Source organism: Phacochoerus africanus, chromosome 15 (genome assembly GCF_016906955.1).
Source record: "Phacochoerus africanus isolate WHEZ1 chromosome 15, ROS_Pafr_v1, whole genome shotgun sequence".
Taxonomy (NCBI): Eukaryota; Metazoa; Chordata; class Mammalia; order Artiodactyla; family Suidae; genus Phacochoerus; species Phacochoerus africanus.
The window spans coordinates 22,365,871-22,388,201 of record NC_062558.1 but is presented as its reverse complement, the minus strand read 5'-3'; the positions used below and the strand labels follow the sequence as shown (position 1 = coordinate 22,388,201).

Genomic DNA, 22,331 nt, shown 5'->3' with positions numbered 1-22,331 from the left:
TCTATATTCATCAATGATATTGGGCGATAGTTTTCTTTTTTGGTGGTATCTCTGTCTGGTTTTGGAATGAGGGTGATGGTGGCATCATAGAATGTCTTTGGGAGTATTCCTTCTTCTTCAACCTTTTGAAAGAGTTTAAGGAGGATGGGCACCAGTTCCTCTTTATATGTTTGATAAAATTCACCTGTGAAGCCATCTGGTCCTGGACTTTTATTTGTAGGGAGTGATTTTATGACCTCTTCAATTTCATTTCTAGTGATCGGTCTGTTCAGTTGGTCTGTTTCTACTTGATTCAGTTTTGGCAGGCTGTAAGATTCTAGAAAATTGTCCATTTCTTCCAGATTGTCAAACTTGTTGCCATATAGTTGTTCACAGTATTCTCTTATGGTTTTTTGTATTTCTGCTGAATCCGTTGTGATTTCTCCTTTTTCATTTATAATTTTGGTTATTTGGGTTCTTTCTCTCCTCTTTTTAGTGAGTCTGGCCAGGGGTGTGTCAATTTTGTTTACCTTTTCAAAGAACCAGCTCTTGGTTTTATTAATTTTCTCTATTGTTTTTTGAGTCTCTATTTTATTGATTTCTTCTTTGATTTTATAATTTCCTTCCTTCTGCTGACTTTAGGCCTTTTTTGTTCTTCTTTTTCTAGTTCATTTAGGTGGAGGGTTAAGTTGTCAATTTGGGATCTTTCTTCTTTTTTGAGAAAGGCCTGTATTGCTATAAATTTCCCTCTGAGCACTGCTTTCGCAGCATCCCATAGATTTTGAGCGGTTGTGTCTTCATTATCATTTGTTTCAAGGTAGTTTTTAATTTCCTTCTTGATTTCCTCATTGACCCATTGGTTTTTTAGTAGCATGTTGTTTAGCCTCCATGCAGTAGGTTTTTTCTCTTTCCTTTTCCCATGGTTGATTTCTAATCTCATGGCATTGTGATCAGAGAAGATACTTGAGATAATTTCTATGCTCCTAAATTTATTGAGATTAGCTTTGTGTCCCAATATGTGGTCGATTCTTGAGAATGTTCCATGAGCACTTGAGAAGAATGTGTATTCTGCTTTTTTTGGATGTAGGGTCCTGAAGATATCAATGAAGTCTAACTTTTCTATTGTTTCCTTTAGGATCTCTGTTGCTTTATTGGTTTTCTGTCTAGAGGATCTGTCCATTGATGTGAGGGGGGTATTAAGGTCTCCTACTATGATTGTATTCTCATCAATATCTCCCTTTCTGTCTGTTAATATTTGTTGTATGTATCTGGGTGCTCCTGTATTTGGGGCATGTATGTTGACAATAGTAACATCCTCTCCTTGGATGGATCCCTTAATCATTAAGTAGTGTCCTTCTTTGTCTTTCTTTATGTCTTTTGTTTTAAAGTCTATTTTGTCTGATATGAGCATTGCGACTCCTGCTTTTCTGTCATGTCTATTGGCGTGAAATATTTTTCCCCACCCTTTCACTTTCAATCTATGTGTATCTTTTGTCCTAAGGTGAGTTTCTTGTAGGCAGCATATTGAAGGTTTTTGCCTTTTTATCCACTCAGCCACTCTGTGTCTTTTGATTGGGGCGTTCAGTCCATTGACATTTAAGGTGATAATTGATAGATGATTATTTATTGCCATTTGAACCTCATGTTCCAGTTGATTCTATGGTTCTCCATTCTTCCTTTCTTTCTTTTTTTTTTTTTTTGGTTGGATGGTCTCCTGTTATTATCTGCTTGAGTGTATTTTTTTTTTTCATTTTTTGCAAATGCAATATTTGGTTTTGGCTTGTGGTTTCCCTGTTTTTTAAGTATGCTAACCCCTTCCCATAATTGTGTGTTTTAGCCTGATGGTCCTGTAAGTTCAAACACTTCATTACTATAGTAAACTTGAGAAGAGAAACATACAAACAAACAAAAAGGGTTATTTACTTCCTAACATCCCTTGCCCACATTTTATGGTTTTGATGACTCTTTTTTATTTTTTTCTTTTTAATTTTATTTTGTTTGAGGCCTGTTCATGATTAAATCTGTATGCTGGCTTATTTGAGTGACTGCTCCCTGATTGCGGTTTCCTCAGTCCTAGTTCTTCCTCTTCTTTTTTTTTTTTCTTTTCTTTTCTTTTTTCTTCCCTTTCCTTCCTTTCTTTTTGGTTTAGAGAAGCCCTTTCAATATTTCCTTTAACCTGGGTTTTGTGTTGCAGTATTCTTTAAGTTTTTGTTTGTTGGAGAAAATTTTTATTTCCCCTTCTATTTTAAATGATATTCTTGCTGGATAGAGTATTCTAGGTTGCATATTTTCTCCTTTTAGCACTTTAAATATCTCTTGCCATTCCCTCCTGGCCTGTAGTGTTTCTGTAGAGAAGTCAGCTGATATTCTTATGGGGGTTCCCTTATAGGTAACATTCTGTATTTCTCTTGCTGCCTTTAGGATCCTCTCTTTATCACTAACTTTTGCCATTTTTATTATGATGTGTCTTGCTGTGGGTCTATTTGGGTTCAGTTTGTTTGGGGCCCTCTGTGCTTCTTGTATCTTGAACACAGCATCCTTTAGATTTGGGAAGTTTCCAGCGATAATTTCTTCAAATATATTTTCCATCCCTTTATCTTTTTCTACTCCTTCTGGAATCCCTATTATGCATAGATTGGCCCGCTTTATATTATCCCATAGGTCTCTTATATTGCTTTCCAGTTTATTGATTCGGTTTTCTGTCTGTTGACTGGATTGAGTGATTTCCATTATTCTATCTTCCATATCACTGATTCGTTCTTCTGCATTATTCATTCTGGTTTTTACTGTCCTTAGTTCAGTTTGCATCTCTGCAAATGAATGTTCTAGTTTTTCTTGGCTCCTCCTTATATTTTCTAGTTCCTTTCTGAGGGTATCTGCATTACTGTTCATATCTTCTCTTAATTCCTTCAGTATTTTCACTATTTCTCTTTTGAACTCCAGGTCTGTCAGACTGCCGAGATCTGTTTCATTGTTGACTGTTTTAGGTGAGTTCTCCTGTTGGTTTGACTGGGGGTGGTTTCTCTGCTTCTTCATCTTGCTTGTTGTTTTCTTTCTCCTGAGGGAGTTGTACTCTCCATTATCGGGCAGTGTTTGCCTTGTCACTGCCGTGGAATATTTCCTGAGGGCTAGCGTTGTTGGTCAATCTTTTTTGAGGCAGTGTGGCTTTTCTGGAGTGTTTATGGGGCTAACAGTGTTTCTTTGAAGCAAAGGAGGGCTTCCTGAGGGCAGACAGGACTGGGAGGTCCACACCACGATGGTAGCAGATTTCACTTGGTCATGCAGAGCTTGCTCTGGTGTTTTTAGGCTGTGGGGTTCTTGCAGGGGGTTGGCGGTGTTGGGCAGCTGTTTCTCAGGAGTGCAGCACCCCCTGGGGGCTGGAGCAGCTATCTGGGTCACTGAAAACCTAAGAGGCTCTTCCCTAGGGCAGCCCAACTCAGAAGGATGGCCTGAGAATGTAGGCAGATCTTTTCACAGTCTGGCCAAGCTTGTTGCAGCTTTTCTGGGCTGCAGGGGCTCTTCTAGGGGGCTGGTGGTGCTGAGCAGCTATTCCGCGGCAGTGGGGCACCCCCTAGGGGCTTGGGCGGGTAGCAGGGCCGTTGGAAACCGAAGAGGCTCCTCCCCGGGGCAGCCCGACTCAGAAAGACCATCTGAGATCTTTTCCCGACTCGGCCAGGCTTGTTGCAGCTTTTCTGGGCTGTAGGGGGTCCTGCCTGGAGCTGGCAGTCCTATACAGCTGATCCACTAAGGCACCCCCTGGGGGTTTGGGCAGGTAGCAGGGCCGCTGGAAACCGAAGAGGCTCCTCCCCGGGGCAGCCCGACTCAGAAAAACCGTCCGGGAATTAGGCAGATCTATTCGCTGCCTGGCTAGGCTTGTTATAGCTTTTCTGGGCTGCAGGCCTTTTCTCGGGGGCTGGTCGTGTTTGGTGCTACTCTGCGGAAGTGTAGCCCCTCCAAAGGGCAAGCAGGCCTGTGCAGGGACAGCCCCTGCGGTGGTAGGCTTCAGGCAATTGTTGAGGCCAGCCCTCCTGGATGGCAGGCAGCCCCAGGTTCTGCGAGAGCACAGAGGGTGGTGGGGGTGGGGGGAGGGGATGCACTGGGAAGCACAGCTTTCAGGTAGCTAGCGGGCCTGTAAGCTTGCTGTGGCGTGGGGGGTATTCTATGGGGACCCACCCCTTCTCTCCTCTCCCCAGCATGGGCGCAGACCAGGCTCTTTTCCCTGGTTCCCTCTGATGCGGCTTTCCACTTCCCTGCCCCTAGAGTATTGCTCCCTTCCTCTGCGACAGCTTTGTTTTCTAGTCTCCCAGGCAGTCTCTGCCCCGTCAAATGGTTTCTAGACCTCCCAAGCAGTTTCCGCTCTGCCCCGCCCCCCCAGCCCGGGGACTATCCTCTGGAGCCTAGGTCTCGGTGCCCAGCCCCCACCCAGGCGTCCCCCGGCCCTTTCCTGGGGACTAACCTCTGGAGCCGAGGACTCGGTGCCCAGCCCCGACCCAGGCATCTCAATTTTTGGTGACTGTGCCCGTAGTTCAGATGGTCCGTTCGGTTCTTGATCGGCTTTTCCGTACTCCAACTTACTGCTACACTCTTCTCTGCATCTGGAGATTCCTCCGGTTCATTTGATCTTTCCCCTGTGTAGGTGACTTTCCAGGGTGCGGGATCCCTTTCTCCTCCACAGTTCCCTTTCGGGAGCGCCCGTCCCGCTCGGATTCACCTTCTCTCACTCTCCTCTTTTCTCCCGTTCTGCCCCGTAATGTCACGAACTTCTTGCCATTATTGGAGTTTAGGTTCTTCTGCCAGCGATTGGTTGCTGTTCTGTGCGAGTCATTTATTCTGTAGATGTGCTTTTTTTTTTGTGTTTGTGGGAGAGGGCGAGCGTGTCCCCCTACTCCTCCGCCATCTTGTCCTCTCTCTGCCCTTTTAATTTTCTTGGCCTGGTTTTAGCTAAGGTCCTTGTCTCAGGGGTGAATAAGAGGAAGGGGAGATTCAGATGGAAAAATATAAGGAACTTTGGAAAGAACTCTCAAGAGAGTGTTCAAAGGGACAGCTGAAGTCCACCTATCTAATTATAACTGCTTTTATATACTTCAATCATGACCTCCAGCCCAGCTTTCCAGATGGCAAACCCCACACCCTAGATCCAAGCCAGGTGTTTCTGGGGACAGATGTCTACCTCTAGAACCAGATGGAAGTCAGACCACAGAGAGCCAGTCAGATTGTCTGGCCATTTGGACGCACAACCAGTTTGGAGGGAACCATGGATTTAAGGGTAGAACCAGGAGTTCCTGTTGTGGCTCAGCAGTAATGAATCTAACTAGTATCCACGAGGATGCAGGTTCGTTGGGTTAAGGACCCGGCATTGCTGTGAGCTGTAGTGCCGGTGCAGCTCGGATCTGGTGTTGCTGTGGCTGTGGTGTAGGCTAGCAGCTACATCTCCAGTTTGACCCCTAGCCTGGAAAGCTCCATATGCTGTGGGTGTGGCCCTAAAAAGACCAAAAAAAAAAAAAAAAAGTAGAAAGGTAGAACTAGGTCCCCTCTATTAGGCCAGGCAATTTGGACTCAAGGATCAAAGGTGGCCTGTCCACCCCTCTTTCCTGCTCACATCCTTGGGTTTCCACCATCTCCATCTAGAACCTCAACTCTCATCCTAGAAGTTTCAACACCTGGCCACAGGTGATCTCTGGCACCCTCTTGTGGCTGTTCCCTTTGACAACAATTCAGAGCCTTTCCTCCTGCCTCCTGACAAAACCTGGGGGCTGCACTGGGCTTGAGCACCTGACAGCATGAATTAATTCCTCCTCTCCCTCTAACTCTGCCTCTGGAGAATCTAATGACAGACCTCAGATAGTTGGTCAAATTGTATGGCCATTAGGACATATCCTTGGGGTACCACCATGTCCATCTGGAAACCCAAATCTGAGCCTAGAAGTGCCAAAACAGAGCGGCAGGTGAGCTTGCCAGGCCTCTGGCGCCCTCTAGTGGCTGTTCCCTTTAACAGAGACTCAGGGCACTTCCTCCTGCATCCTGAAAAAACGCAGGGGCTGCCATGGGCTTCAGCAGATGAAAGCCTGATTTCATTCCTCCTCTCTTTCTAATAAAAATCAGATTCCTTACAGAGACTGATATTTCTCCCTCAAAATCTCACAGGACACACAGTCATCCTATCCATCACCACTATTTAAGTCAGTCTAACCTAGTTAGATCATATAACCACCATTAAATAAATCAGCACCTCCCTTAATTCAGGGACCAGGATTTAGGTCTGGTTCTTCCCTCAGGGGGCAATGACCAGAGGAAGATTCTCAGATGGAACAAGAATAAGAAACTTTGGGAGAACTCTTGAGAGAGAGTTCACAGGAATAGGAAAAGACCATCCACCAAATTATCCCCACTTTTACATACACCCTTCACTACTACCACCTCAGCTTTCCAGATGCCAAACCCCAGGCAAGCCTGGTTCTGGGAAACTCCATGTCCAAGATTCTGGCTCTGGAGAATCAAATGGCAGTCAGACCCCAGAGAGTCAGACAAACTGTCTTGACATGGGGACACATGAGCTGTCTGGAAGGGACCCATAGATATAAGGCAGAACTATATCCCCTCTATCAAGTGAAGCAGTTAAACCAAAGAATCAGTGGTGGCCTGTAACCTGCCTCTCCTTTATGGTCACATACTTGGTTTTTCACCTTCACCACCCCAGACCTAATCTCTGAGCCTGGAGGTGCCAACACTGAATAGCAGGTGGGCCTTGCTGGCCTTCCATGCCTACCAGTGACTCTTCTTTCTCAAAATAGGTCAGGTGCTTGCTTCAGCAGCACATATACTAAAACTGGAATAGTACAGAAAAAAATTAGTATGGCCTTTGCACAAAGATAACACAAAAATTTGTGCAGTGTTCCATGTTTTTTCACGTGTTTGAGCCTATATGACTATCAGGCTAAAGCCAGCGGAAATAAAAAGAGGTTAACATACTTAAAAAACAGGGCAACCACAAATCAAAACTAAGCAATACATTCACAAAAACTAAAAAGAATAGGACGCAAACATAAAGGAAATCATCCAACCAAAAAGAGAAAAGGAACGAAGGAGAAATATAGAATCAACTGGAAAACAAGATTTAAAATGTTAGTAAATACATATTTATCAATAATTACCTTAAATGTCAATGGACTGAAAGCGCCAATCAAAAGACAGAGTGGCAGACTATATACAAGAGCCTATGATATGCTGCTTGCAAGAGACTTACCTTAGGGCAAAGGACACACATAAACTGAAAGTGAGGGGATGGGAAAAGATATTTCATTGAATGGAAATAATGGGGAAGCAGGAGTTGCAATACTCACATCAGACAAAATGGACTTTAAAACAAAGGCCATAAAGAAAGATAAAGGACACTATTTAATGACCAAAGAATCAATTCAAGAAGAGGATATTACTATAAGCCCCTAATATAGGAGCACCCAAATACATATGACAAATACTAACAAACATAAAAGGAGAAATTTATGGGAGGAGTTCCCATCGTGGCTCAGTGGTTAGTGAATCCGACTAGGAACCATGAGGTTGCACGTTCGATCCCTGGCCTTGCTCAGTGGGTTAGGGATCCAGTGCTGCTGTGAGCTGTGGTGTAGGTTGCAGACGCGACTCGGATCCCACATTGCTGTGGCTGTGGTGTAGGCCGGCGACTATAGCTCCGATTAGACCCCTAGCCTGGGAACCTTCATATGCTGTGGGAGCAGCCCTAGAAAAGGCAAAAAGACCAAAAAAAAAAAAAAAGAAATTGATGGAAATACAATAATAGTAGGAGACTTTAACATCCTACTCACATCAATGGACAGATCTTATAGACAGAAAATAAGGCCAAAGAGATCCTAAATGACACAATTAGATTTAATCGGTATTTTCAGAACATCACATCCAAGAAAACCAGTATATACCTTCTTTTCAAGTGCACATAAAACATTCTCTAGGGTTAACTACATAGTGGGGATACTACCAAAAATGAAAATTACAGGCCAATATTTTTGATGAATATAGATGCAAAAATTCTCAACAAAATTTTAGCCAACCAAATCCAATAACACATAAAAAAGAACATACACCATGATCAAGTGAGATTCATCCAAATTCACAAGGATGGTTCAACATACACAAATCAATCTATGTCATACACCACATTAACAAACGTCAAAGACCACATGATCATTTAATAGATGCAGAAAAAGCATTTGACAAAATTCATCATCCATTCATGCTAAAAACAACTCTTACCAAAATGGGTATAGAGGGAACATCTCAACATAATAAAAGCCATTTATGGACAAACCCATAGCCAACATAATACTCAACTGAGAAAAGCTGAAAGCCTTCCTGCTAAAATCTGGAACAAGTTAAGAATGTCAATTCTCATCACTTTTTTCAACATAGTATTGGAGTACTTGCCACAGAAATCATACAAATGAAATAAAAGGTAAACAAATTGAAGAGAAGAGGTAAAATCCCGTCACTGTATGCAGATAACATGATACTATATATAGAAAACCCTAAGGACTCCACACAAAAACGACTTGACTGATAAATGAATTCAGCAAAGTAGCAGGATACAAGACTGACATTAAGAAATCAGTTGCATTTCTGTGTATTAACAATGATATATTAGACAAGGAGTATCAGAAAAACAATACTCACTAAACCAGCTATGATGGAAAAAATAAAAATCACTTAAAAAAGAAAAAAAAAAACAATACTTTTAAAATCATACTCTCCCAAAATTAAATACCTAGGAATAAACCTGAACAAGGAGGTGAAAGACTTATATGTTGAGAACTATAAAACGTTAATAAAGGAAATTTAAAAAGATTCAAAAAAATGGAAAGATAGCCCATGCTCCTGGATTAGAAGCATTAATATTGTTAAAATGGCTACACCACCCAAAGCAATCTGCAGATTTAATGTGATTCCTATCAAATTACCCATAACACTTTTCACATAACTAGAATAAATAATCCAGAAATTTATATGGAGCCAGAAAAGGCCCAGAATTGTCAAGCAATCCTAGGGAAGAAAAACCAAGCAGGAGACATAACACTCATAGACTTCAGACAATATTGCAGAGCTACGGTAATCAAAACATTGATACAAAAACAGATATACAGATCAATGGAACAAAACAGAGTCCAGAAATAAACCCAGATACCTATGGTCAATCTTTGAAAAAGGAGGCAAGAATATAAAATGGGAAAAAGGCTCTTTAGGAAGTGGTGCTGGCAAAACTGGACAGTTGTGTGTAAATCAATGAAACTAGAATATACCCTCACACCATGTACAAAAATAAAATGGCTTAGGAGTTCCTGTCGTGGCTCAGTGGTTAATCAATCCGACTAGGAACCATGATGTTACAGGTTCGATCCTTGGCCTTGCTCAGTGGGTTAAGGATCTGACATTGCTGTGAGCTGTGGTGTAGGTCGCAGATGTGGCTCGGATCCTGTGTTGCTGTGGCTCTGGGGTAGGCCAGAGGCTACATCTCCGATTGGACCCCTAGCCTGGGAACCTCCATATGCCATGGAAGCGGTCCAAGAAATGGCAAAATAGACAAAAAAAAAAGAACTAAAATGGCTTAAAGACTTAAACATAGATAAGACACCATAAAACTCCTAGAAAAGAACATAGGCAAAACATTCTCTGACATAAACTATAAAAATTTTCCCTTAGGGTCAGTCTCCCAAGGCAACAGAAATTTAAAAAGCTAAAGTAAAAAAATGGGACCTAATCAAATTAACAAACTTCTGCACAGCAAAGGAAACCATCAACAAAATGAAAAGACAACCTATGGAATGGGAAAAAAATAGTTTCAAATGATGCAACCAACAATGGGTTAATCTCCAAAATATACAAGCAACTCATACAATTCAACAACAACAAAAACAAAACCCAACAGAAAAATGGCAAAAGACCTAAATAGGTATTTCTCCAAAGAAGACATAAATGGCCAGAAGGTACATAAAAAGATGCTCAACATCACTAATTATTAGAGAAGTGCAAAGCAAAGCTACAATGAGGAACCACATCACACTCGTCAGAATGGCCATCCTTAATAAGTCTATGAAAAAACATGATGGAGAGGGTGTGGAGAAAAGGGAAACTTCCTAACTTCCTACACTGTTGGTGGGAATGTAAATTGATACAACCACTAGCGAAAATAGTATGGAGGTTCCTCAAAAAACCAAATGTAGAACTACCATATGATCCAGCAATCCCACTCCTGGGCATATATCTGGATAAAACTATAATTCAAAAAGATACATCCACCTCTATGTTCACTGAAGCACTATTCACAGTAGCCAAGACATGGAAGCAATCTAAATGCCTGTCAACAGATGAATGGATTAAGAGGTGGCACATATATACAATGGAATACTACTCAGCCATAAAAAGAATGAAATAATGCCATTCACAGCAACAAGGATCGACCTAGAGGCTCTCATACTAAGTGAAGGAAACAGAAAGAGGACAAATACTACGTGATATCACATATATGGAATCTAAAATATAAAAGGACAGAATGAACCTCTTTGCAGAACAGATACTGACTCAAAGACTTTGAAAAACTTCTGGTTTCCAAAGGAGACAATTTGGGGGGTGGGGGATGCACTGGGGTTGTGGGATGGAAATCCTATAAAATTGGATTGTGATGATTGTTGTACAACCATAAATGTAATACATTAATTGAGTAATAAAAAAATTAAAAAAAATTAAAACATGGCACAAATGGACCTAGTTACAACATAGAAACAGACACAGACATGAAGAACAAACTTGTGGTTGCCAAGGGGGAGAGAGTGGGATGGACTGGGAGTCTGAGCTTAATAGATGCAAACTATTACATTTAGAATGATGGACAAGAGGTCCTACTGTACAGCACAGTAAACTATATCCAATCTCCTAGGATAGACCATGATGGAAAATAATATTTTAAAAAGAATGTATATATATATATATGTTTGACTGAGTTACTTTGCTGTACAGCAGAAATTGGCACAACATTTAAATCAACTATACCTTTAATTTTTTAAAATAAAGAAAAAAGTTGCCTAGCAATAATTGTGATTGACTTTATTGGGAGCCTGAAAATATCCATCCTTAAAGAATTATGAGTTGTTTTATGGTAGGGGTCCAATAGATAGGTAGACCGTCACCAATTATTTTAGGATAAAGATCCAATAAGTAGCTAGGCTGTCCTGAGTTTCTGGAAGATGTTCTTAAGAACTCCATCAGGTCAAAATGTCAGAGTCCATCCAGGCTGAGATGTCGTAAGTTATACTTCCTTAATGACCTCCTTGCTCCGTATTAAAGAGCTCCCTTAGCAGTACAGACACCATTTGATTTTCTTTTCACAAGTGAAAGAATTCAGTCATAGAAGCTAGAGACTATGTAATTCCACTTACACGACTTTCCGGAAAAGCAAAACTATAGAGATTGTCAACTGATCATAAGGTGGAAGCTTTAAAATAGTCTATAATGGAGTTCCCGTCATGGCGCAGCAGAAACGAATCTGACTAGGAACCATGAGGTTGTGGGTTTGATCTCTGGCATTGCTCAGTGGGTTAAGGACCCCAGCGGTGCCATGCGCTGTGGTGTAGGTCGCAGACGTGGCTCAAATCTGGCATGGCTGTGGCTGTGGTGTAGGCCGGCAGCTATAGCTCTGATTAGACCCCTAGCCTGGGAATCTCCATGTGCTGCAGATGCAACCCTAAAAAGACAAAAAGACAAAAAAAAAAAAAGTCTATATTATACTTTAATGATGGACACCTGCCACTATGCATTTGTCTAAATCCATTGATTTTTTACAGCCCAACAAGTATATTATAACCTATTCAAATCTAGTTATTTAGGATGTGGAAGTTTCATGAGATGGAAAAGAGAATGTGGAAAAAAATCTACTGTATTAGAAATGTATGGAAAAAATCTGTCAGGGGTGGAACAAAAGGTGCTGACTTCAGTAACTCTGGAAATGATCAGAATTTGTAGACTAAAGGGAACATGCCCTGCACAGCAACACTTGACTGTATAAAGTTTGACTTTATAAAGTTCTTCCCCAAAGAGGTGGGAGATGAAATGCTGAAATCTGTATCTGGAATAGAACAAGCATCCCAGAGATGGAGGGTGAGGAGATATACATACATCTATATATATATGTATTTTTTTTTGTCTTTTTGTCTTTTTAGGGCCGCACCCATGGCATATGGAGGTTCCCAGGCTAGGGGTCTAATCAGAGCTGTTGCTGCCGGCCTACACCGCAGCCACAGCAACGCCAGGTCCAAGCCGTGTCTGCAACCTACACCACAGCTTGAGGTAACGCGGGATCATTATCCTTAACCTACTGAGTGAGGCCAAGGATGGAACCCGCAACCTTATGGTTCCTAGTCAGATTTGTTTCCACTGCGCCACAATGGGAACTCCAAGGATATTTTGATAACAATATAAATGTAGTTAATTCCACAGAACTATATACATAATTTTTTTTTTTTTTGGTCTTTTTAGGGCCATACTTGTGGAGCTGCTGGCCTACGCCACAGCCACAGCAACTCGGGATCCAAGCCACGTCTGCAACCTACACCACAGCTCACGGCAACACTAGATCCTTAACCTGCTGAGCAAGGCCAGGGGTCAAACTCGCAACCTCATGGTTCCTAGTCGGATTCGTCACTGAGCCACGATGAGAACTCCCACAGTGGGCTTTTTAATTGCAGTTTTCCATATAAAACCACCAGAAAAATTAGAACCAATAAACGAATTCAGTAAAGCTGCTTGGGTACAAAATCAATACACAAAAATCAGTTGGGTCCCTAAATGCTAATAATGAGAGAAATTAAGACAACTGGAGTTCCCATTGTGGGCACATCAATGAAGAAATTGAAGATGCAAATAAATGGAAAGATATCCTGTGTTCACGTAAGGAAAGAATTGGCGGTGTGAAAATATCCATTCTACCCACAAGAATATACATATTCAAAGCAATTCCTACCAAAATTCCAATGGCATTTTTCACAAAATTGAACAAACCATTCTAACATTTGTATGGATCCATAAAAGACCCATAGTAGCCAAAACGATCCCAAGAAAGAACAGTAGCTGCAGGAAACTCACCCCCTGACTTCAAACCATAAAATGAAGCTACAGTAACCAAACAGTGTAGACATGGCACAAAATGTGGCACACGGGCCAGAGGAATAGGACAGGGAGACCAGGACTAAACCCACACGTATGCGGTCAGTTAGTTGATGACAAAGCTTCCGCGGACATACACGAAAGAAATGACAGCCTCCTCAATAAACTGCCTGGAAGACAGAACAACACAAGCCAAAAAAGGACACTGGACACCATCTGGACCACACAAAAAACTAACCCAAACCACAACTGTCCACATCAAGCCTTTCCTTTGCTGGTCCTCTAAGACCTGCACCCCCACCAGGAGTCAGCCACGTATTGGAAGCCTCCCCCAACTTTTTCCTCAACTTAGCCGCCAGAGGTCCTGAGGAAACTGAGCTTCTCTCATGGTGGACACAGCCCCATGTTGTTCTGAAGCCACATCTCTGGAAGGTCCTGAGGAGACCATGCTCCTGGGAGCTGTGCACAGAGCCAAGCCTGTGGGGAGAACAGGCAGGCACTGCAGAGGCCTAAGGAGGGGGGCTTGTCGCCCTCTGCTGGCAAACCTGGAAATGAGGGCCATACTCACTCACACTTCAGGGGAGGCTGAGTTCCCTGCTGGACATCTTGCTGAATCCACTAAGTGTTGGAAATTCAAATGGATGGAGGAAAATATCCCATGGTTTCTCAAAAAATAGTTATAGAACATTAGAAGCCATATGTAATAAAATGGAGACATAGACTTTACAAATTATACCAAAAGTCACTCGAAATTGTCCATAAATTTAAAATAAAAAACTGTAAATATTATAGAGGAAAACCATGGGTTAGGTCACATAGATCATGAGCTTTGACTTTTTTTTTTTTTTTGGTCATTCTGTCTTTTTAAGGTCGAACCCACGGCATACAGAGGTTCCCAGGCTAGCGGTCTAGTTAGAGCTGTAACTGCTGGCCTACACCATAGCCACAGCAACATCGGATCCTTAACCCACTAAGCAAGGCCAGGGATTGAACCCGCAACCTCATGGTTCCTGGTCGGATTTGTTTCTGCTGTGCCACAACGGGAACTCGTGAGCTTTGATTTTTAACACACAACACGAAACGCCAACATACAAAAGGAAAAAAAAAATAGTAACATGTACTTTATAAAATTAAAAATTTCTACTTGGTGCAATATCTTATTCAGAAAACCAAGAGACATGCCAAAAAACACTGGGAGAAAAGTATTTATAAAGCACTTATCTGATAAAGAATTTGTACTCAAATTGTACAAAGAAGTATAAAGCAAACAACCACAATAAAAATGGTAAAGATCACAATAGACACCTGGCCAAGAAAGATATACATATAATAAGTATACAAAAATATGATCAACAGCATATGTAATTAGGGAATTACTAGTTAAAACATCAACTCAGCATTACATACCTATTAGAACTTCTAACTCGCCCACAAAATGACAACCCCAGCTGGAGGACAGGGGACAGCAGCAACTCTCCTTTGTTGCTGGTGGTGTAGGAGAAAATGTCCCAATAAAAATGTAGAAAGGAGACCCCAGCCATGATGACTAAGTGAAGTCCAGCCAACTGCCCCAACCACCCCTCCCCCACGCATCTGCTTCTGTCAATTTGTTTCCGTATCTACTACCTTGCCTGACATCACTCCGGTCCAACTAGCCAAGCTTGGACCCGGAAGACGTAGCCCATAAAAGCCTTGTGAAACCCTTCTTCTGAAAGGCCAGTCTGAAAGAAAATCCCTCTCTTGGAAGAGGCGACTCCCCAAATCACTCACGAGAAGCGGTCTTGATGCAAACAGCAAGAGGATTTTTATTCCAAGCGCGCTGGGGCCCACAGTCGTACACCACGCAGGGTAGAGGACTGCGGCCCTGAGTGCAGAGTCAGGATAGTTTTTATGGGATTCACAACAAAGCCCGGGGTTCACAGCAAAGCCTGCGCTTCACAAACCAATCATTTCAAAATATCACAAACCAATCATTGTAAAACTTCGCGAGCCTGTGCTTCGTGGACCGATTAGTTGTAAATTGTTCTGGAGTTAGGTGTTTGGGCTTATTCCTGGGCAGGGGAGACATATTGTCGCCAAGATATGTTTACCAGGATTTTCAACATTTTATGGCGCAGCCGATCTTACTGGGGTCGGTTTAGCGATTAACTTCCCCTCCTTTCATCTTATGCAAGCAGCTTTACAGAAGCCAAACAAGCAGTTAGGGACCCTTCCCCCTGTTATCTCAAGCAGTTTCAAGAAGTTTCATGCCGAGAGGCATGTACTCAGGGGCCTGTTTTCTCTTCTTTTTTTCCTCCACATAGTTTTGTACAGAACAGAAAGCAAGCCCTAAAACAGCAAGAAGTATGGTCTTTTTCCTATAGGGAACAGGGTCTGGAATTCGAGGGCACTTGGAGCTTTTTATTAACTTTCTGGGTTCTGGGAGGGTTAAGCCGCATTTTCATCCTTTCACTTCCAGGCTCAGACTCTGGAGACCGATCTCCTCTGAGCCCGCTGGCGTAATAAACCTGAGTTCTCCACCTCTCCGAGTGCTCGCTTGGTTTCTCGCCGGGTAAAAGAGCTGATCCACTGCAGCTGCAGAGCTGCTGGAGCTGGTATGCTACAGCCACGGGGCTGTCGCCAGAGCTGATACGCTGCAGCGCAGGGCTGCTGGGGTAGCTGCTGTAACAGTGGGATGTATATACCACTGCTTGCAATAGAGATTGGCAGCAATTTTCCAAAGCCAAACAAGTCTCACACTTTGAGATCCACCCATCACACCTCCAGTATTCACACAAACTGTTTTTTTGTTTCTGTTTTTGTTTTGGGCACGCCCACAGCATGTAGAGGGACCAAGGATTGAACCCAAGCCACAGCAGAGGCAACGCTGGATCCTTAACCTACTGGGCCACCAAGGGAAATCATTGCACAACTGTTTTGAAAAACTATATCCAAACAAAAAGAACATACCATTATGCACAGTAGCTCTACTTAGGTTGTCTAAACCTTAAAAAAATCAGAATGTTTGTTGCGAGACATGTTTTTATAATATTTTCTTAGCCTCTTTGCTGAAAACTCCATCTTGTCCTTCCTTACTTTGTCCCGTCTTCCTGCTTGAGAAACAGTCACAGTGATGGTAAATGACTTAAGCTTAAGAACAAAGACCTAAGGGCATGGGTGATTCGCAGGGTCAGCTGAATGAGGACATAATACATTGGTCTAGGCACCGGACCTGTGCAGATTGGCACGCCATTCGCACAAGCATGATATATCCTCTAAAGAATAAGAGAAAGAGGAACCTCAAGACCAAGTGGTTTATGAGTGGTCTAATAGAATATGCATTAGAAAAGAGAACCAAGGTGCAAACCTAGGCATGCCATTTGCAGAAGAACAGTGAGGATTCTCTGAAATGCTATGCATAGATAGCTAACTCAAATGCTAATGATTCTTAAATGCCTATAGTTTGGAGTAAAAAGTTTAACCATTTCCCAGCTAAGTGACTTTTAAAATAATAAAAAAAAACCTATATCCTGCACCTACAACCCCCTTTTCACTTGAAGTAATTCTCAAGAGCACAATAAAAGCAGTGTGGGTTCTTGAGGCAGGGCTCTTGGTCCCTGAGACCTTGAGACCCCTGGTTACCACCTTTACTTAAGATAAATGTCTTCATGTCTTGTTTTATGTTAACTTTTTTTTCTCTTAAGTTCCATAGCACCCGTTCTTCAGCCCCATCCTGCTGAGCTGGTCTCGGCAGATGTTTTCTATAGATGAAGGCAAAAGCCAACTGGTATCCATCCATGTGGGGGGGTGGGGAAAGATCTGAAAACCTCAAATATGGAATTTCAAGGGACTCCAAAGAGCTAAGACAACTTAAATAAAAAGTCAAAGTTGGAGGCTCACATGTCCCAATTTCAAATGTTAGTACAAAGCAAAAGTAAATGACACTGGGATACTATCATAAAGATATACATACAGATGACTGGAAATAAGTGGAGATCCCAGAAATAAATCCATCCATCTATGATAAACTTTATAAACATTATATTGGGGGGAAATGGTGTTTTCAGCAAATGGCGCTAGGCAACTAGCCATCCATTTGCAAAGTAATGAAATTGGAGCCTTACCTCTTACCACACAATAAAAGTAACTCAGAATACATAAAAGCCTCAGGGAGTTCCTGTTGTGGTGCAGTGGAAACAAATCCAACTAGTATCCATGAGGATGCAGGTTCCATCCCTGGCCTCACTCAGTGGGTTAAAGAATCTGGTATAGCTGTGGCTCAGATCCTGTGTTGCTATGGCTGTGGCTGTGGCTGGCAGCTACAGCTCTGATTTGACCCCTTGCCTGGAAACTTCCATATGCCACAAATGTGGCACCCTCCCACACACACAAAAAAAAACCCAGAAAAGGATTGAATGTAAATAGTAAAATGACAATTAACACCTTATATTCATGGGTTCCATATCCATGAATTCAACCAACTCTAGACAGAAAATGTTAGGAAAAAATTCTAAAAGGTTTCAAAAGGCGAAGCTTGAATTTGCAATGTGCTAGCAACTATTTAAATGGTATGTACAACATTTATAGCATTTTTACTGTATTAGTTATTATAAGTAATCTAAGGATGAGTTAAACCAAGTTAAAGTATATGGGAAGATGTGCCTCAGTTATATGTAAGCACTACTTTTTTTTTTGTCTTTTGTCTTTTTAGGGCCACACCCACAGCATATGGAGGTTCCCAGGCTAGGGGTCTAATGGGAGCTAAAGCTGCCGTCCTACGCCACAGCCACAGCAACGCCAGATCTGAGCCGTGTCTGTGACCTACACCACAGCTCACGGCAACGCTGGATCCTTAGCCCACTGAGTGAGGCCAGGGATCGAACCCACAACCTCATGGTTCCTAGTTGAATTCGTTTCCACTGTGCCACAACAGGTACTCCAAGTACTACTGTTTTTTATAAGACACTTGAGCATCTGGGATTCTGGCATCTCTAGGCTGACCTGAATGGGTCTCGAGGGACTTCTGTATAAACTCTCCAACAGAACATGGGAGTAAATCTTCATAACTTTGAATTTAGCGGTTCCTTCGATCTGACGCCAAAGCACAAAGAAGGAAAGAAAAAAAACTTTGATTTTTTTTCCAAAATAGAAACCTTTGTGCATCAAAAGACACAATCCAGAAAGTGAAAAGAGAGCCCAGAGTGGAAGGATATATTTGCACATTATATATCTGAGAAGTCTTTTCTCTTTTTTATGGCTGCACCCATGCATATGGAAGTTCCTGGGCTGGGGGTTGAATCTGAGCCGCAGCTGTGACCTATACCACAGCTGCAGCAATGCCAGATCCTTTAACCCACTGCACTAGGCTGGGGATCAAACCTGAGTTTCTGCAGTGACCCAAGTTGCTGCAGCCAGATTCACTCACTGCATTACAGTGGGAATTCCAATCCAGTGTATATCAAGAACTCTTACAACTCATCAACAAAAAGACAACTCAACTTTATATATGGACAGAGGACTTGAATAGACCCTTCTCTACACAAGCCAAACAATTGCTCAACAAGTAGATTAAAAGATATGATAGAAATGCAAATTAAAAGTACAATGCAACAACTCCGTCACATGCTATAAAATGGTTATAATCAAGAAAACTAAATATAATAAATCTTGACAACAATGTAGAGAAATTGGAACCCTCAAACATTACTTGTAGAAACGTAAAATGGCACAGGCCTATGCTTACAATATAAATACACAGTTACCACTTTGCTCAAAAGCTGCGCTCCTGGATATGTACAACACAGAATTAAAACCAGGGGCTCACATTGCTATACATGGAATGAATGAGTAACAAGGACCTACTGTGAAGCACAGGGAAATCCACTCAATACTCCATAGTGTCCTATATGGGAAAAGAATCTGAAAAGGAATGGATATATGTCTATGTAGAACCAATTTACATTGCTGTACGGCAGAAATTAACACAACATTGCAAGTTAACTATACTCCAATAAAATTTAATAAAAACAGGTGCTCAAACAAAAATTGGTACACATCTATTGAAAGCAGCACTGTTCACAACAGGGAAAATGTGGGAACAATGCAAATGTCCATCAGTGGATAAATGAAGAAACAAAATGGGGTGGATCCATGAACTGCTGTGTTAACCTACCATGAAAGGAAGAAGGCAAGGAGTTCTCTTTTGGGCACAGCAGGTTAAGGATCTGGCATTGTCAGTATGGAGGCTTGGGTCACTGCTGTGGTGCAGGTTCAATCCCTGGCCCAGGAACTTCCATATGCCATTGAGGCAGCCCCCCCCCCCAAAAAAAAAGGAATAAAATGAAACGGTGCAGCCCCTCTGTGGAAAAGAGTATGGTAATTCCTCACGAACTTAAATATGAAATTAATGTGTTACCTGTGAATTCCATACCAGGGTATATACCCAACAGATTGAAAGCAGAAGCTGGAGCAGATATGAGCACACTCCTGCTGAACAGCAGCACTCATCACAACAGCAAAAGGTGGAAGTGAGCCAGGTGTCCATCAGTGGATGAGACGATAAAGTGTGTTGTATACACAATGGAATGTTATTCAGCCTTAAAAACTAAGGAAAATCTGATACATGGTAGAACATATATGAACCGTGAAGTCATTATAAGTGAAATAACCCTGTCAAAAAAGACAATAATTATATGGTTTCATTTATATGAAGTATCCAGAGAAGTCAAATTCAAAGACAGAAAGTAGAATGCAGTTTATAGGGACTGAGGGGAATTAGGGTTGAATGGCTACAGAATTTCACTGATGAAAATTGAAAAATTCTGGAGACAGATGATGAGGATATTTGTACAACAGTGTAAATGTAGTTAATGCCATAGAACTGTACGCTTAAAATAGTTTAAGTGGTAAATATTATGTATATTTAACAACGATTAAAGAAAAAATCAATGAAGTACTGATACATGTTACAACAGGAATGAACACTGAAAATATCCGAAGTGAAAGAAGCCACACAGAAAAGTCCACCTAGATCATACCTTCTTGTCTGCTTTAAATCCACAAAGTTTGGTGTTCCTGTTGTGGCACAGCGGTTTAAGAACCCAACGTAGGAGTTCCCGTCGTGGCGCAGTGGTTAACGAATCCGACTAGGAACCATGAGGTTGCGGGTTCGGTCCCTGCCCTTGCTCAGTGGGTTAGGGATCCGGCGTTGCCGTGAGCTGTGGTGTAGGTTGCAGACACGGCTCGGATCCCCCGTTGTTGTGGCTCTGGCGTAGGCCGGTGGCTACAGCTCCGATTCAACCCCTAGCCTGGGAACCTCCATATGCCGCAGGAGCGGCCCAAGAAATAGCAACAACAACAACAACAACAACGACAAAAAAGACAAAAGACAAAAAAAAAAAAGAACCCAACGTAGTGTCCCTGAGGATGTGGGCTCGATCCTTGGCCTTGCTCAGTGGCTGTGGCATAGACCTGCTGCTGCAGCTCTGACTCAGCCCCTAGCCCGGGAACTTCTACATGTTGCAGGTGCAGCCCTACAAAGAAAAAAAAAAAAAACCACTAAGTTTGTGAAAATGAAGGAAAGTGTCAGTAATGGTTCTAGAAAAAGAGGAGTGGATCAGAATGGGAAAAGACATTGCCCTAGAATTGGAGCAGCTGTGAAAGTTGAAGTGGGACTTGTGGATTGAAATATGTGGAAACCATCATCTCTTCATGTGGAGGTTATAGGCTGGTTCCTGGGACAGTGGCCCTGTTTGGGGTAAAACTCACTGGAGTTTTTTGTGTGAAGTGACAAATGTGGTAAAGCAAGGACGGCTGGGGAATCTGAGAGTGGAGATAAACAGTATTTTCTTCTGCTCTTGCACGTTCTCTGGATGTTTCGAATTAGCAGAAAGTCAATAACTTATCAAAACACCATGTCAATACCAGCTGGAAAAGCAAAGAAAACATCACACTCCTTTCTCGAGGCCAAATCTTATAACCTGGATCCAGTTCACACACAGTCATGAACCTAATTGCCCTCAACATGAGCTTGGATTTGGTCATGTAGATTGCAAGCTCTGAGTTTTAGCATACAACGCAAAGAGGCAATCCACAAAGAAAAACAAGTACTAGTGTGAACTTTATAAAACTAAAGATTTCTACTCTGTGGAAAAACTGATTCAGAAAATCAAAAGACAAGTCACAAGCTGGCAAAAATATTTACAAACACATATGTATTAAAGAATTTGCCTCGGGAGTTCCCGTCGTGGCGCAGTGGTTAATGAATCCGACCAGGAACCATGAGGTTGCGGGTTCGATCCCTGCCCTCGCTCAGTGGGTTAAGGACCCAGCGATGCCGTGAGCTGTGGTGTAGGTTGCAGACTCGGCTTGGATCCAGAGTTGCTGTGACTCTGGCGTAGGCCGGTGGCTACAGCTCCGATTAAACCCCTAGCCTGGTAATCTCCATATGCCGTGGGAGCAGCCCAAGAAATGGCAAAAAGACAAAAAAAAAAAAAAAAGAATTTGCTTCAAACATACAAAGACCTCTAATACCCACAATCCCCATTAAAAATAGGTAAAGACCTGAAGAGACACCTGGCCAAAGAAGAGATACAGATAGTATACACAAATATGCTCAATATCAAATACCATTAGTAATTAAAGATGAATACAGCAATTAGATGTCATTGCACATCTATTGGAGCTGTTGCCCCCAAACTGGGTTCCTTTCTTGGTGGGTGTCAAGCCAAAAGATACAATCATGACTAAGATCAGGAGAAGGAAGGGTTTATAACTTGCAGCAACTAAAGAGAACACCAGGGACCCTTCCCAAAGCAGTGTCTCCCTTAAAGGAAAACCAGGGAAATTTTAAACTAAGAGTATGTGCATATTCATGAAGGGGCTTAGACAGTCTATAGAGTCCAATCTTTTTAGTTAGTTGAAGTCATGAGGGTCAGAAAAAGTCAGCACCATCCCTCAGGTTCTAGTTGATCTGGTGGTTGAGTTCCTCAGGCTAATCTTTACATTGAAGGAGAGCTGAGAGTTTTTACAACAAATGTATTATTTTTGCTCTTGTTACTTTTCTTGCCTGATAACAGGTTTTTTTCTGCACTTAACTTTTGTTAAATTAAGATCATAATCCCGGAGCCCCGTTCAAGGCCGAGCATTGTGGCCAGGCTTAGGTCACAAGATGGCTTAGGTCAAAAATGGCTTCTCTTATGTCAAGAAAG

At 42.2% G+C, this 22,331-nt stretch overlaps 1 non-coding gene across 1 annotated transcript; it reads left to right on the top strand.

Annotated features, from left to right (window-relative positions):
• The first annotated feature begins 6,775 nt into the window (after window positions 1-6,775).
• On the top strand, window positions 6,776-6,883 carry LOC125117107 (U6 spliceosomal RNA). The gene has a single exon (XR_007132482.1). It is a non-coding gene; the product is annotated as a U6 spliceosomal RNA (small nuclear RNA).
• Window positions 6,884-22,331: the final 15,448 nt, after the last annotated feature.